This window comes from Canis lupus, chromosome 21 (genome assembly GCF_003254725.2).
Source record: "Canis lupus dingo isolate Sandy chromosome 21, ASM325472v2, whole genome shotgun sequence".
NCBI lineage: Eukaryota > Metazoa > Chordata > Mammalia > Carnivora > Canidae > Canis > Canis lupus.
The window spans coordinates 32,528,784-32,544,826 of record NC_064263.1 but is presented as its reverse complement, the minus strand read 5'-3'; the positions used below and the strand labels follow the sequence as shown (position 1 = coordinate 32,544,826).

Here is a 16,043-nt window from a genome sequence, read left to right as displayed (position 1 = left end):
ACAATGAAGAAAGATTGTGAAAATGTCCCAGATTAAAAGAGGCTAAAGAGAATTGACAACAAAAGGCAATACCTGAGAGTAGACTGGGTCTTGTAGTGGAGGGGAGGTGGGAATGCTATAAAGGACATTATCAGGTCAACTGACGAAACTGGAGGAGGGACAGTAGACTACATTAGTGTATCGATGTTTAATATACTACAGCTGATAATAGTCCTGTGGTTATATGAGGGAACATTCCTTATTTTTAGGGAATATGCACTGGAGTATTTAGGAGTAAAAGGCCACAGTGTACGAGACTTCCCCTCAATTGGTGTGGGAAATATACATATATTTCTAATTTCAATATATAAAATATGTATTATATATTGGGAGTATATACTTTACCTATTGAAATTAGAAAAATATTTGCATACAGAGGTATAAATATAGAGATATAAATAAAGCAAATAGGGTAAATGGTAATAGGTAAATCTGGGTAAAGAATCTTTTTACGGGATCCCTGGGTGGTGCAGCGGTTTGGCGCCTGCCTTTGGCCCAGGACGCGATCCTGGGAGACCCGGGATCGAATCCCACATCAGGCTCCCGGTGCATGGAGCCTGCTTCTCCCTCTGCCTATGTCTCTGCCTCTCTCTCTCTCTCTGTGACTATCATAAATAAGTAAAAAATTTAAAAAAAAGAATCTTTTTACTATTTTTACTTTTTCACTACTCTTTTTTATTATTTTTACCTTTGCCACTTTTCTGTAAGTTCGAAATTATTTCCAAATAAAAATGTCAGAAGCAAAACCAAAGTAAAGGATGGCGGTTCTGGGCACCTCCTCTGCCTGCCCTTCTTTCTGTTGCACAATTCAGAGCTGGCGCCCTGCCCCACTCGTTCCTGTCTTCTGCTGTCCCTTGCTTCAGTCACTTCTCTCCTGAAAGGACTGAGTTTGACTTCCAGCCTCTGAGGCGGAGGCCGAAACTTTGTCCATGGCTGGGAGATGCCACCGAGGCCTCCGTAAGGAGATACAGAGGAGCAGTGGAGGGCTCTGAGTCCTGTCTTCACCCCCATTTGGCCTCTGGGGCCTGAGGGTATCTAGGGGGTCGGCTCATTGAAGCAACCAGGCTCAGGCTGGGTTTCCCCAGCCACTCTGAAGAGGTGTCCGTACCTGGCAGGCACAGCTAGGCTGGGGGTGGTAAGAGCCTTGGCAGTGTTGGGACACTGAGGGCTTCACTCTCCTTTCTCTCTACCTACAGTTTCTTGGAAGTGACATAATCCGTTTTCTCTCCTGAGTCTGGCATCCTGGATGGGCCTGACTCCTCAGGAGTCCTTCCAGTCTTCCAATGATCTCTTTTGCATTAGATCAGCAACAGTGGATGTCAGGTGATAGGGAGGTAGGACATTTGCCCCAGGTCTGACCCCCTGCACTTCTTCCTGGAATGACTTCTGGTGGCGTTTTCCCAGGCTCCATACACTTCAAGTGTAAATAAGAACTTCATCCTCCATCACCATGCTGGGACCTCACTGGGCCTGCCTCTCATCCTTCCCACAGGAGAGGGGAGTCAATCTCTGCAGTCAACTGGGGGAAAATGGGGACAGTCTGGACTAAGGCTCCAGCTCCTTTTACTCACATTATAAGCCAAGCAGAAAGCGATTACTCCCTCTTACCTGAGCTCAGGCAATAAAGTTCTGGACTGTGAAATCCCCTAGACATAGCCAAAAAATGTCTGAATGAACTAATCAAAACACCAGATGATTTTTAAAAGATTTTATTTATTCATGAGAGACACAGAGACATAGGCAGAGGGAGAAGCAGGCTCCCCACGGGGAGGCTGATGTGGGACTCAATCCCAGGGCCCCAGGATCATGACCTGAGCCAAAGGCAGATGCTCAACCATGGAGCCACCCAGGTGTCCCAAAGGGTGTTTTCATCATTAAACCACAAGACTGACTGTCAGCTTTAGTTGCTCTTTTGGCCAAATTTGCATTGGAAAACTTTAAAGACTGAGGTAATGGCTGACTCGCATCTGCAGCGTGCCACAGATAAGAGAAGTGAAGCATAATGGTTAGAGCACAAAGTCTGGACCAGAACAGCCTGGATGGCATTCACCTGTACTAGCTATGCAGTCTTGGACATGCTTGGACATATTTTATGAAAATGAAGATGCTGGCACTCTCTTGGTCCTTCAGCAGTGTCAATGGAAGATTTTTCCATAATTTATCAGGACTGCTATCTGGCAGACAGCAATATGTAATCAATTATAAGCTACTGCAAAATTTGAAAAATGAAAAAATATGGGTTTTAAAATTCATGAACTATAAAGCATTATTTATTTTAAAAATTGAGATAGAATTCATATACCACAAAACTCACTCTTTTAAAGTGTTCAGTTCAGTGGTTTGTAGTATATTCACAAAGTTGTACAACCATCACCACTAATTTTAGAGTATTTTCATCACTCTAGAAAGAACCCCCATACCTGTTAGCAGCCTCTCCCCATTCCCCACAGCCCCTAATCTATTTTCCCTATATATATAGATTTGCCAATTCTGGACATTTCACATAAATGGAATCATACAGTAGACGAACTTCTGCACTTGGCTTCTTCCACTTAGCGTAATATTTTCAAGATTCATCCATGTTGTACCATGTATCAGTACTCCATTCCTTTTTACAGCCAAACCAAATTCCTCTGTATGGATATGCCAATGTATATGGCATGAAATATAGATCCAAATTCACTCCTTTCCATGTGGATATTCAGTTTGCCCAGCATCATTTGTTGAAAGGATATTCCCCCTATCCCCCCTCCCCCCCCACATTGAATTATCTTGGCACTCTTGTCAATTGACCGATGATGCATGGGTTTATTTCTGGGCTCTCAATTCTATCCCATTGTTCTACATGTTTATCCTATGCCAGTCAAGCAGTCTTAATTAGGGTAGCTTGCTAGTAAGTTTTGAAATCAGGAACTGTGAGGCCCCAACTTTGTTCTTCTTTTTCAGGTTGTTTTCCCTGCTCTGGGTTTCTTACATCTCCCTATGAATTTTAGGATCAGATTGTCAATTTCTGCAAAAAAAAGGTAGCTGAAATTTTGATGAGGATCACATTGAATTCATAGATAAATTTAGGAAGTATTGTCATCTTGACACTATCAAGTCTTCCAATCCATGAAACATTAGTTTAGTTTTGGTGTGCACTAATCTGATCTTTAATTAGTTTTATTGGATAAAGAGGCTGGGTTAGACATCCTTAGTCTATCAGAAAAACTGAGTTAGCTGTCAAATGTTTCATTTTGAACTGTGATGATAAGGTACAGTGTTACTTTTGTCAAGGGAGGAGAAGAGAAAAGATGGAAATACTTGCATACATTGGTTGAGCCTACCAATAATTAAAGATATATCTCATTTTGAGAAAGTTACATTTTGCATTACATGCTTTTCAAAGACATGTCCCTACTCAAGAGATCTTAATATAACACATAATGACCTAAACATCTCTGAATTTATCTTCTAGAAGAGAAAAATTGTGGAATGGTTTTTGTGATGTCAAGTGTCTCAGAAATCTTTTGAGTAACAGAAATAGATTTTAATTAATGCATAAAGCAAGTCTTCTTAAGAAAACTGAAGTCCATCCCATCCCCCCAAACCTTGGACTTTTTCCTGACAGGGCCAAAAAACCTGGGACAAACTGTACTAATTGCTTCTATGTTTTGTTATAGTGACAAACTTCAATTCTGATCGTTGTTCCTTAAATGACAAGCAACTTGATATCGCATTTTAACAATGACGTTACCACATGGAGTGTTTAAGTAAACAGCATATAACACTTGTGGCCGGCCGTGACATTAATAATTACTGGAATAGAGAGAAGATTGTTGTGTAGTAATGACCCCTGCAACAGATTCAGTTCCCTTGGCAGGATCGAAAGTTTGCCGTGTTGGTGGTCATGGTGTTGCAGTCCATTACCTCACCGAGAATTGATGACTTCAGCTATGGTAACTACCATAATATTTAATGTAGCTGCCTTGAGCCACTTGAACACTTCAAAAGAATTTTTTGTCTAAGGCATTTACATCAAGTGTTCCAGGGAAAGCCTAGTACCTCTCTGTACACATTTTAGGGAGCTGTGTTTACTTCCTTATGTAGTTTCTCTGATTCCTCTCTACAAATGTTGGTGATATTTGCACACTAGAAGTGAATATTTGTCTTTTTGTCAGGCTACCTATCTACCTATTTATCCGTCTATATTTTACCATGTTCTACTAAGTCTTCCTCCCTCCCTCCCTTCTCTCCTTCCTTCATGCCCTCCTTCTTTCTATTCTTTCATTGACTAATACCATGATATTTTATTAAATAACTATTAAGTGCCAAGGACTGTCCCAGGCACTGGGAATAAGGAATAATCAAAGAAGCCGGAGCTTTACTTTAGATACAGGGATCAGGGAAGTCTTCCCTGAGGAGGTGGCAAGTGAGCTGAAATCTGAATGATGAAAAAGAACCAACCGTGAGGGGAGGTATGGGAGCAGAACCTTATAGGTAGTAAGTACAAATAGTAAGTACAAATTATTTGAAGCAGCTTAAAAAAATACAGTCAATACAATGACCAAATACAAAAAGAGTAGAAATGAGGAAAAATGGAAGAGAAAGAACATGAGAAAGTCGTAATGCTGGTATGCAACAAGCCATACTGTTCAGCAAATTTATCAAAGTTGAGCTGTGACTTTGGTTCCCATCTTGCTGGAAACCCAGGTGAGAAGGGCAGTATGACTGATTTCATGATATGGTTTCTTCATAAGGAAAAGAGGTGTCAGTTTCTCAAGGGGAAAAAGATTTTTTTTTCTGGCACTCAGGATGGAAATGCAATTCTTATGTGGACTTTACTATAAGAGACATAGAGTGATTGTTATTAGTCACCAACTGTATGATAATTTGTTACAACAGCCATATAAAACTAGTATAATTAGATCCATTTTTTTTTAAAAGAAGGTGACTTTTTTTTTTTAAATTTTTATTTATTTATGATAGTCACACAGAGAGAGAGAGAGAGAGAGAGAGGCAGAGACACAGGCAGAGGGAGAAGCAGGCTCCATGCACCAGGAGCCCGACGTGGGACTCGATCCCGGGTCTCCAGGATCGCGCCCTGGGCCAAAGGCAGGCACCAAACTGCTGCGCCACCCAGGGATCCCTAGATCCATTTTGGATGCAATAACAGACACTTAGCCACTTGAACTAGCTTAAGCAAAAGAGGGCACTGTATTACAAAGATTTGAAATATTCCATGGAATTCCAGGAATGCAGTTCATTTCAGGAAATACTAGGATCAGGAATAGAAAGCTGTCAGAAGCTTTCTATCTTTTTAGCTTTCTATCTTTTTCTTTTGATCTCTTTTCCCTTCTCTTTGTGGATCTTTTTCATACTTCCTGTTCTTTGCACATTTTTCCTGCAGCATGGTCTTTTGCATTTCTACAGACCATGTGGTGGGAAGCATGTCTATGGACAACTGATTTTCTATGTTTCCGTGTTAGTTACCTAGAGAAAAACTGAAATCTCACAGTCCTAATTCCAAATTCCTGGGAGAGAGAGATGATTGGCTCAGCTTGAGTCCGGTACCTACTTGGAGCAATTGACTGTAGCCTGGTGGCCTAGTTACCTTGTCTGAGGATCCAAGGGTAGTTTCCAGAAAAAGACATCTATTCTGCTGTTTTTAAAATACACTCATGTAGGGGGTCATGACACTGTTTAATGGGTTTAAACCAACATTAAAAAGAGATAAAAATATCAGGGTGCATAGTATGTGGTATGGATAATATTTTATAAAACTTGTTTCAGTTATTAAAGGTATAGGTACACGTGTATTGGGTGATAACATTAAACATATTTCTTTTGGTGGATTATGGTCTAAAAAGTTTGGGAAACCCTGGGATGGACAATCTGGTAGGATTCTGTTACAGAGATATAAAATAATGTATTTGTTTTTAACAGCATTTCTTAATATAAGCAGATGGCATGAAGATAAAGGATGACTTGGGGCAGGTGATTTTGCAAGGGTGAAGATAAAGTAGACTTTGTCTGGATTAATTCAGACTAAACTATAGTTCAGTAGTCTCCAGTCTGGCTTTGTATCATACTCACTTGAAGACTTCTTAAAAATGATTTCATGCCATCTTTCGAATCAGAATTCCTGCAAGTATAACCTGTGAATCTGTATTTAAATACAAGATAAATCAAAACAAACAGAATTCTCCAGATGTCTCTGATATGTAGTCAGGTTTTGGACTCACTAGCCCAGAGACTACATAGAGGAGGGGTCATTCAATTAATTCTCCTTAACTGCAGTTTCTCTCAACTAGGCTTTTCACAGGCATTAAGAAGTAAACATTTCAAATTTATTTCTTGGTAAAGATCTGGAATATAAGGTTTCATAGCTGAATAAAGACAAACCTGGGGATGCCTGGGTGGCTCAATAGTGGAGCATGCACCTTTGGCTTAGGGTGTGATCTGGGGGTCCCTGGATGGAGTCTTTCATGGGGCTCCCCATAGGGAGCCTGCTTCTCCCTCTGCCTATGTCTCTGCCTCTCTCTCTGTATCTCTCATGAATAAGTAAAATCTTAAAAAGCAATCTGTACACTTCATAATCCAAGAAACAGATGGTAAAGTTTTTCTCTGATTGTTGGACGTTGCGGCACTACTCATACTTGGATGAGGGAGGGGCAAAGAAAAAATTCTTGCAGGCTATTCCAGACCCTTGTGAAACAGAACAAGACCCCAAAGTTCTACAGTTTAGGATATTGTGGGAATTATTCGCGCTCGGAAAATTTGCAAAACTGAAGTTTACAGTTAGTTACCCACCCTGGCTGTTCTGGGTTTTCTTTTCTTCTTTTTTTATTGGAGTTCAATTTGCCAACATATAGCATAAAACCCAGTGCTCATCCTGCCAAGTGCCCCTCTCTCAGTGCCCATCACCCAGTCACCCCAACCCCCCACTCACCTCCCCTTCCACTACCCCTTGTCATTTCCCAGAGTTAGGTGTCTCTTATGTTTTGTCACCCTCACTGATATTTTCACTCATTTTTTCTCCTTTCGCTTTATTCCCTTTCCCTAATTTTTATATTCCCCAAATGAATGAGACCATATAATGTTTGTCCTTTTCCAACTGACTTATTTCACTCAGCATAATACCCTGCAGGTCCCTCCACGTTGAAGCAAAGGGTGGGTATTTGTCGTTTCTAATGGCTGAGGAATATTCCATTGTATACATAGACCACATCTTCTTTATCCATTCATCTTTCGATGGACACCGAGGCTCCTTCCACAGTTTGGCTATTGTGGACATTGCTGCTAGAAACATCAGGGTGAGGGATCCCTGGGTGGCGCAGCGGTTTGGCGCCTGCCTTTGGCCCAGGGCGCGATCCTGGAGACCCGGGATTGAATCCCACATCAGGCTCCCGGTGCATGGAGCCTGCTTCTCCCTCTGCCTGTGTCTCTGCCTCTCTCTCTCTGTGACTATCATAAAAAAAAAAACAAACAAAACAAAAAACATCAGGGTGCAGGTGTCCCGGCGTTTCACTGCATCTGTATCTTTGGGGTAAATCCCTAGCAACCCTCTTGCGTTCTGAGTTTTCTGACGAACCCTACAGCATGAACCAGTTGCCAAAGGCAGCCCCACCTCTAAGCAATAAAATGAATGTTTTATTGTACCAAGTTACAATAAAATAACTTGTACCGCTGTACCAAGTTACTGGCTAGTAATCAAATACATTTTAGAGGCTATCGGCCCGAAATAATCAGGCCAGCGTTAAGAGAATTGCACTTCTGCACCGCTGCTCGAGAGCAGGACCCACGTGCACTGGAGCCACTCCTAAGCAGGTCCAGAAGGACATTAGCGACCAGAGGGAGCCCACACTTGTAGCCCCTGCTGCGGGGGGCGCTGCATTCTCAGGGCTCCACGGAGGCTGGCGCCTAAAACTCGTTTCTGGGAATTGCCGTCGGGTCAGTGAAGGGCGCTACTACCACCCGTCGCCCCGGCCCCCGCGCAGCCTCGTCTACGTCTCTCGGGGCCGCCGCCGGGCCTCCCCTCGGCCCTGGGACGCCAGGGTTAGCGGGCTTTCATTTCGGGCGGTGCGGCTGCTTCTCTGTCCTGGAGCCAGGATCCTCCAGCCGATAGGACTGCTCGTCCTCCCCAGCCCGCCCGCCCGTCCCGCCAGCCCCCACCCCGTTCTGCCAGCGCCCCCCCGTCCCGCCAGCCCCGCCCCGTCCCGCCAGCCCCGCCCCGTCCGTCCTGCCCCGCCCGTCCCGCCAGCGCCCCCTGTCCCGCCAGCCCCGCCCCGCCAGCCCCGCCCCGCCAGCCCCGCCCTGTCCGTCCAGCCCCGCCCCGCCCCGCCAGCCCCGCCCTGTCCGTCCAGCCCCGCCCCGCCAGCCCCGCCCCGCCCCGCTAGTCCTGCCGTGGGGCGAAGGGGCTTCGCCGCAGCCGCCGCGCTGTGTCCCCGCGCGGCCCCCGTCCACCTCCCTGCGGCCGCCCCCGCCCCCTCCCCTCTCCCTGCCCTCCCCTCTCCCCTCGCCCCTCCCCTCCCCCCACGGGCCGCCGAGTTTCTCCAGCGGCGGACTTCCGGGCTCGGCACCCGGGACGCCCCCGCCCCAGCGCCAGGAGTGCGAGCCCGTCTGCCGCCCGCCGGCCCGCGGGCGGGGTGACTGGCCCCCCGCGTCGCCGCGCCTCAGGGCCGGGCCGTTGCTGCGGCAACGCGCGGGCAAACGGGCCGCAGGGCCTCCCGCTGCGGGCGGGCCCGCCTCCCCTCCCCAACCAGCGTCTCCCCCGGGCCCAGCCGTTGGGACCCCGTCCCCCCCCGCCCCCTCCCCCTCCCCAGGGTCCCAGTCGGCCCCGTTCAGCTCCACCTTCTCACCTCACTCATCTTGGGACCTGACCCTTTTTGGAAGTTTAAAGTGAACTTACTGTAGGGTAAGTGGGATTTGGGAAGAGGAGCACGTCCTTTAAAAGCTCTGAACTTGCGGGGTCCCCGCCCCCCGGCCCCCTAGGTCTCCTAGCGCCTGGCTCCCGGCAGGGCCTCATTACTGGTACCTCGCACAGCTCTTGGTCTAGTCCCTGGCGCACAGCGGGTGCCATCCGAGTTGCTGCTGTGGCCTCAGAGCAGCCCTGACCGGCTCGGTGGCAGGTGCCTTGAGCACTCCTCCTCCTTCCTCGTCCGGCCGTGCAGACTCCTTTCTCACAGAGTCCGAAGAGCGCTGAGAAGTCACGATGGATTTTAGGCTGGGGGCAGTGGGGGAGAAGAGGATGTAAAGCACTGGAGAGTAAGGGGGAGAACCGTGAATGTAAAGCACTGGAGAACTAGTCGTAAGGGGCATTTGCGTGCTACAAGTGCATTCATATGCCTGGTCCCACAGCAGCAGCCAAGACAGATCTTTTTCGTTTGACCGCCAAACAGCTCCAGTATCCAACTGGCCAATAGGGTGGATACAGAGCCTTGGAGGAGGGCTCTGTGAATGGAAAGAAACACCAACAGATTCTGAACCTAAACTGCCCCCCCCACCCCTGCTTTGTGCACCCCCCCAGGCCCAAGGATTCAAGTTACGGCGGGTGTGCAGCTGTTACCCACATTTCAGTTTCTAGGCCCCGTAAATCTCTCATGTTTCTAGCTCAAGGAATCACACCATCCTCCACCTAGTTTGCAAGCCAGAAATCTTGGACTCATCCTTCACACCTGCCACTCCCTCTCCTTCCATCTCTAAATCATCATCAAGGTCTGTTTACTTTATCTTCAATCTCAACTCCATCTACTTATTTCTGTCCCTGCCGCTGTCACCCTAGACCAAGCTACCGTTATCTCTTGTGGGGTCTCCTGTAGTACCCTCCTAACTGGTCCAAAGATATTCATCCTGTCCTGTTAATATTTTCCACCTGTTCTTTGCACTGCAGCCGAAGTCATTTTTAAAAAATTAAAATTTGATTATGATACCTCTCTTCTCCCCCATTTGCTCCCTACTTTAAATCCATCATTACTTCTCATTGCTCTTCAGATAAAGATGCAACTCCTTAACGCGGCCTACAAATTGTGTGAGTGTATGCTTTAACATCCAGACCAAGATACTTTTGAGAATAAAAGTGCTATTATTTATCCTGGGACTGTTCCTCGGCATTCTGGGGCAAATGGTTTGTTACTCTCCCAATAAGGCTCTGTGGTACCTTCCTCTTCTCCAGCCCCTGGTTCTCTGGGTTCCAATTACACTGGCTCTTTTTCAGTCTTTTGTCATCATTTTCCCTCCTACCAAGGGCCTTTGCATGTGCTCTTCTCCCTGCCAGGCATGCTCTTCCCTCTTTATAGTCTAGTTAACTCTTGCTCATCCCTCACATCATAGATCAAATGTTTATTCAGGAAAACTGCCTCTGACCAGAGGGACTGTACCCTGAGGGTACAGTCTCTTCTGACACCAGTTCTCTTTCCATGCACTTGTCACAATTGCAATTTTGTCTGTGTGACTGGTACATGGCATGTAGTTAATAAATACTTGAAGGTTGGAATGATCAACATTTCCCACGTCATTAGTTTCTGGAAATACCATGCAGTGGTTAAGAGCACCAACTGCAGAGCTAGACAGATGGATGCTTAGATTTGAATTTCAGCTCCCCCATGTTTCCTTATCTGAAACCCGTGGGGCTAGTTGTCTTTTAAAGTTCAGAGTGTTTCTGATTATAGAAAGATAACATGGCATATATATACCGTATCCATTCTAAGTGGGATGTGGGGCACCATGTAATCAAACACATTGATTTTCTTTAGTGAGATGATGTCACTCTAAGTGGAATAAAGGCTATACATAGTTTTGCATTGGTTTAGGTCAGGTTTTGCCAACAAATGAGTTGCTCCAAATTGATGAGAACACTTTGTATTTTAGCATTTCAGATAAAGGCTTGTGAGTCTGTCCCAGTATAATCTGGAGTCAATCACTTAGTATCCCTGTGCCTCAGATTCCTTAGCTATAACCTGGAGAGAGTTAGAGCACCTACTGACCTCACAGGTTCAGGTTCCATTCGTGCTGTTGTGAGGAGTAAATGTGTTAACACAAGTTGATCCTTGAACAATGTGGGGTTTAGGGGCGGCAATCCCCCATGCAGTCAAAAATCCATGTATATCTTTTGACTCCCCTAAACTTAACTATTAATAGCCTGCAGTTGACCTGAAGCCTTACTGATAACATAAACAACACGTATTTTGTATGCTAGATGTACTGTATTTTTATAATAAAGCAAGCTGGAGAAAAGAAAATGTTATTAATAAAATCATAAGGAGAGAAAATAAATTTATAGTACTATACTATACTTAATGGAAAAAATCCATGCATAGGTGGACCTGCACAGCTCAAACCAGTGTTGTTCAAGGATCAACTGTACATGCTAACTGCTTAGAACAGTGAATGGTCTTTAGTGCTATAGCAAGGTCAACTCTTATATCATTTTTATTGACTTCATTATAATCCGCATTGTGCATGAACCATTATTTATTTATTTATGGCAATTTACTTATTGTTATATATATATATATTTCAGGTATAAAAATGAAGAGAAAGTCTAATTAAATCTTTTTTTTTAAAGATTTTATTTATTTGAGAGAGTCAGAGCACAAGCAGGGGGAGGGGCAGGGGGAGAGGGAGAAGCAGGCTCCCCACTGAGCAGGGAGCCCCAATGGATGAATGGATGGATGCAGGGCTCTATCTCAGGACCCTGGGATCAAGACCTGAGCTGAAAGCAGATGCTTAACTGACCGAGCCTCCCAGGTGACCCATATTTAAATCTTTTGACTAGATTTTTGATAACTGAAGATTGGTTCCTAACATGCAATTAGAGTCAAAGTGCAGAATCATTGTGACTGCTCTTGAAACCTACGGTTGCCCTCAGAAAGATTATACCGATTCACCATCCCGTCATCAGTTTTATGATTACCTGTGTTAGCATTATTGTTTTTAAAAATCTTTGCTAATTGCACGAAAAAAAAAAAGAGTACCTACTTATTTTAACTCACATCTTTCATTATTGATATTTTCAAGCATTAAAAAATCTTGTTGGTTATCAGCTATTTCCTTTCTGTGAATTATCTGCACAAACCCTATGATGGCTTTTATACTGGAATCTCAGGGTTTTTTAAAAATCAGTTGTTTGTGTAGTTTCTGCCTCCCTCGAGCCTGGGCAGGAATCAGTATGCTGGGCTTTGGTTGGAATTAGTTGGCTAGGTCTCCCCAGAGTCTGGGGCTAGTTGTTACTTGCCTGTAAACTACGGAGCAACATGGAAAGCAGTGTTTCAGAGGCTCTGTCCTGGGGAAAATCTGAAACCAAGACCAGGCTGCCGGTATGTGTATCTGAACCTTTGGTCTAAAAGGACTTGGAAGAAAGAGGGCAGGAGGTAGGAGGTAAATGACCAAGGCAGAAGAAAGAGGCAGAGTGATTCTGAAAGCTGGGAGGGAGAAGCTGTAATCTTCTTTTTGTAGGGACCGTGCAATTTCTTGTGAGGCTGAGGGAAGGAACGCTGAGGGTACTGTCTTGGCCAGACACGGATTTGTGTGGATTCTTGATAGAGTAAGGATATTAACCCTTGCTTGTCATATGAGGACATCCCCTCCCCCACAATTGCCATTTTATTTAATTTATGATGGTTTTTGATTTCTAGAAATTTCAAAAAAAGTGTTGTCGACCTATTAATCTTTTCCTTTTTGATTCATTGCTTTTGTGTTTTGAAAGTCCTTTCCATGCAGAGACCAAATAACTCTCTGCATTTTCTTAAAAAATGCTAGTTTGTGATATCAGCGTATCAAGGAAGAGTCAATGCAAGTAAGTAAAATAGAGTTGAGTGTGTGATTTCCAACCAATACCTACCTAGAAGATACTGATACAAAGGAAGATACTCATGTCATCTTCATGTCTCCTTGAAGAAGAGCTTACACAGCTCCAGGTGAGCTGAGGAAGACTTTTTCTGATGGGATCTGTCACACATTGTGAACTTAGAGAATCATATCCTAGATACTTTTAGAAGTGTTCTGAAAGAAAGTGTGATCTCTGAAGATTCTTTCTACTTCTTTTGTCCTATATGTGATCCAATATTTCAAGCACTTATAGTTATTAGATGCTGAGAAATCATTTCCCCGTTTTTAAAAGAGGCTTAAAAAAAGGGAAAATGTCATGTAAAACTAATTGCTGACCTTCTTGGTGCTGGTAAATTAATATGTTTTAAGATGTGTTTCAGAAAGAATTTTCCTTCCTGCTGAGCTTCAGTATGGATTGGTGAGGCAAATTGTGGCTTGCTTGGATCTGTTTTAGGGTTCCAGAATATGAAGAGTGGACAACTTATTGTTACACCTTATTGATACATCTTTCCTTAATTTATTAACGAAAATAAACCAGAGAGTATGAGAAACTAATCACCTCACAAAAACTCCTGCAATTTTTCCCATCTGAAATTATTTGAGAGAAGTTTATAAGGTGAGGGGCAGCAACTTTTATAACTAATCAGAATATCTTTTCTACTTACAGTGAACTGATTATCTTTCTTAATAGCCATTGATGTGTCAGACAGTGAACTGATTATCTTTCTTTTTTTTAAATTTTTATTTATTTATGATGGTCACAGAGAGAGAGAGAGAGAGAGAGAGAGAGGCAGAGACACAGGCAGAGGGAGAAGCAGGCTCCATGCACCGGGAGCCCGACATGGATTCGATCCAGGGTCTCCAGGATCGCGCCCTGGGCCAAAGGCAGGCGCCAAACCGCTGCGCCACCCAGGGATCCCCTGATTATCTTTCTTAATAGCCATTGATGTGTCAGTTTGAGTATCAGTGAGAATGTGGTATGACATGAGAAATAGAAAGCAAAAATAAGCAGCTTTGTATTGATGAAGATAAGTTAATTTAGAAATACTTTTACCATTTGCCTTACTTTCTGATCTAGACTATTTGGTAAACATTACTAACTCTTATAATAAAACGTTCATTCAACAGTATTTATTGGGGGTGTATGACGTTCCAGGCACAGTTCTGGAATATTGCACTATATTTTCACTTTTACATAGTGTGTGTACAAAGTTTGCTTGTGATTCAATATTCCTCAGATGAGCTGTGCTTATTTGGAAAAATTGGCCATTTGGACTCACACCTATTCGTTCAGGGAATCTAGGAAAAGCCTTATAGAAAATGTTCATCCCCTCTGTGAGGTGGCGATGCTGGTAATTGAAAGGGCTACTGTGTTCCATAGTCGATACCACAGTGGAATGGTCATCTGTGGCAGCAGAGCTTGCCGGGAGAGAATCCGTTTACCGTTTACCAAAGGCAGTGCATCTGAGGCTTGGGTTCTTCTACCTGAATTCTTTCAAGTCTGTTTGCTGTTAGCAGATCTAACATAGAGGCTCTTCTATCTGCTCGAGGGAGCTCAGCTTGCAACCAGCTGAGATATTGGGAAGAAAGCAAATATTTATCCTTGGACGTTTTTCACAGAAATCAAATTAATTTTTCCTCTCAGCCTTCTTTATGTTGGTGTTCAGTTTATGGCAATAAAATTCAATGTTTTTCATATTTGTTATTATGAAAATAAACACCAACGTGCAGCAGTGATTTTCAAGTTAACTTAATTGCTTCTCTGTTTTATCTCTTTGATGGTACATATGTTATAGTGTGTACACTTAACTCATTTTTATAGTTGTGCCTTTTTTATTGAGATATAATTAACATACTATAAAATTCACCCCTTTACAGTGTACAGTCAAGTGTTGTCTGTATCACTAGGGTTTGCAGCCATCACCACTATCTAATTCCAGACTGTTTCATCACCTAAAAAGAGAAATCCCACATCCACTAGTGGTCAGCCCCCATTCTTCCTCCCCCAGCACCTGGCAAACACTAATCTAATCTTTCCTCTCTAGTTTGCCTATTGCACAAATGGAATCATATGATATGAGGCCTTTTGCATTTGGCTTCTTTCACATAACACAGTGTTTTTCAGAATCATTTCTGTTGTAGTACAAGTCGGTACTTCATTCCTTTATTTACTTGTTTATCTTTTTAGTGAGGGGGGGGGGCAAGAAGGGGAGAGAGGCAGAGGGAGAGAGAGAATCCCAAGCAAGCCTCCATGTTCTGCATAGAGCCTGATGTGGGGCTCAATCCCACAACCCTGAGAACATGACCCGAGCCAATATTAAGAGTCGAACACTTGACCTATTGAGCTACTCAGGCACCCCTTCATTCCCTTTTATATGACTGAGTACAATTCCATTGTATTACCACACTTTGTTTATACATTCATCTGTAGATGGCCATTTGGGTTGTTTCAGTTTTTGGCCATCATGAATAAAGCTGCTGTGAATATTTACATACGAGTTTTTGTGTGAACATGTTTTCATTTCTCTTGAGTATATATACCTGAAAGTAAAATTGCTCATCGTATAATGCCTCTGTTTAACTTTTTGAAGAGTGCCAAGGTGTTTTCCAAAGTAGTTGCACCATTTTGCATTCTTGCCGGCAGTGTGTAAGGGTTCTCATGTCTCCATATCATCACCAGTGCTTGTTTATTGTCTTTTTTTTTCAAGATTTTTAAGTTTATTTGACAGAGCATGAGTAGGGGAGCAGCAGGCAGAGGGAGAGGGAGAAGCAGGCTCCCCGCTGAGCAGGGAGCCCCATGCAGGGATCCATCCCAGACCTCTGGGATCATGACCTGAGCCGAAGGCAGTTGCTTAGCCAGCTGAGCCATAGGCACCCCAATTGTGTCTTTTTGATTATAGCCATCCAGTAGGTATGAAGAGGTACTTCATTATAGTTTTGATTTGTGTTTTCCTGATGACTAATGATGTTGAACATCTTTCCATGTGTTTGTTGCCATTTGTATATCTTCTTTGAAGAGATATCTATTTAAATCCTTTGCTTAAAAAAAATAAAGGAATCCTTTGTTTATTTTTTATTTGGATTGTCATTTTACTGTTGAGTTGTGTTTTTTACATATTCTGCATACTAGACCCTTATTAGATAGATGTTTTACAAATATGACATTATGTATATAGTCTTTTATATTCTTCATAGTA

At 43.6% G+C, this 16,043-nt stretch overlaps 1 protein-coding gene across 2 annotated transcripts in view; it reads left to right on the top strand.

The window, feature by feature from the left end:
• The first annotated feature begins 8,830 nt into the window (after nucleotides 1–8,830).
• STK33 (serine/threonine kinase 33) overlaps nucleotides 8,831–16,043 on the top strand; it is a 147,203-nt gene continuing 139,990 nt past the window's right edge. The window contains exon 1 of one of the 2 annotated variants that reach the window (XM_035704207.2): nucleotides 8,831–8,935. The gene's annotated coding sequence lies outside the window, so the exon portion shown is untranslated. Of the gene's footprint in view, nucleotides 8,936–13,440; nucleotides 13,463–16,043 lie in introns of those variants that run through there. The other variant, XM_049098763.1, reaches the window with a different exon arrangement.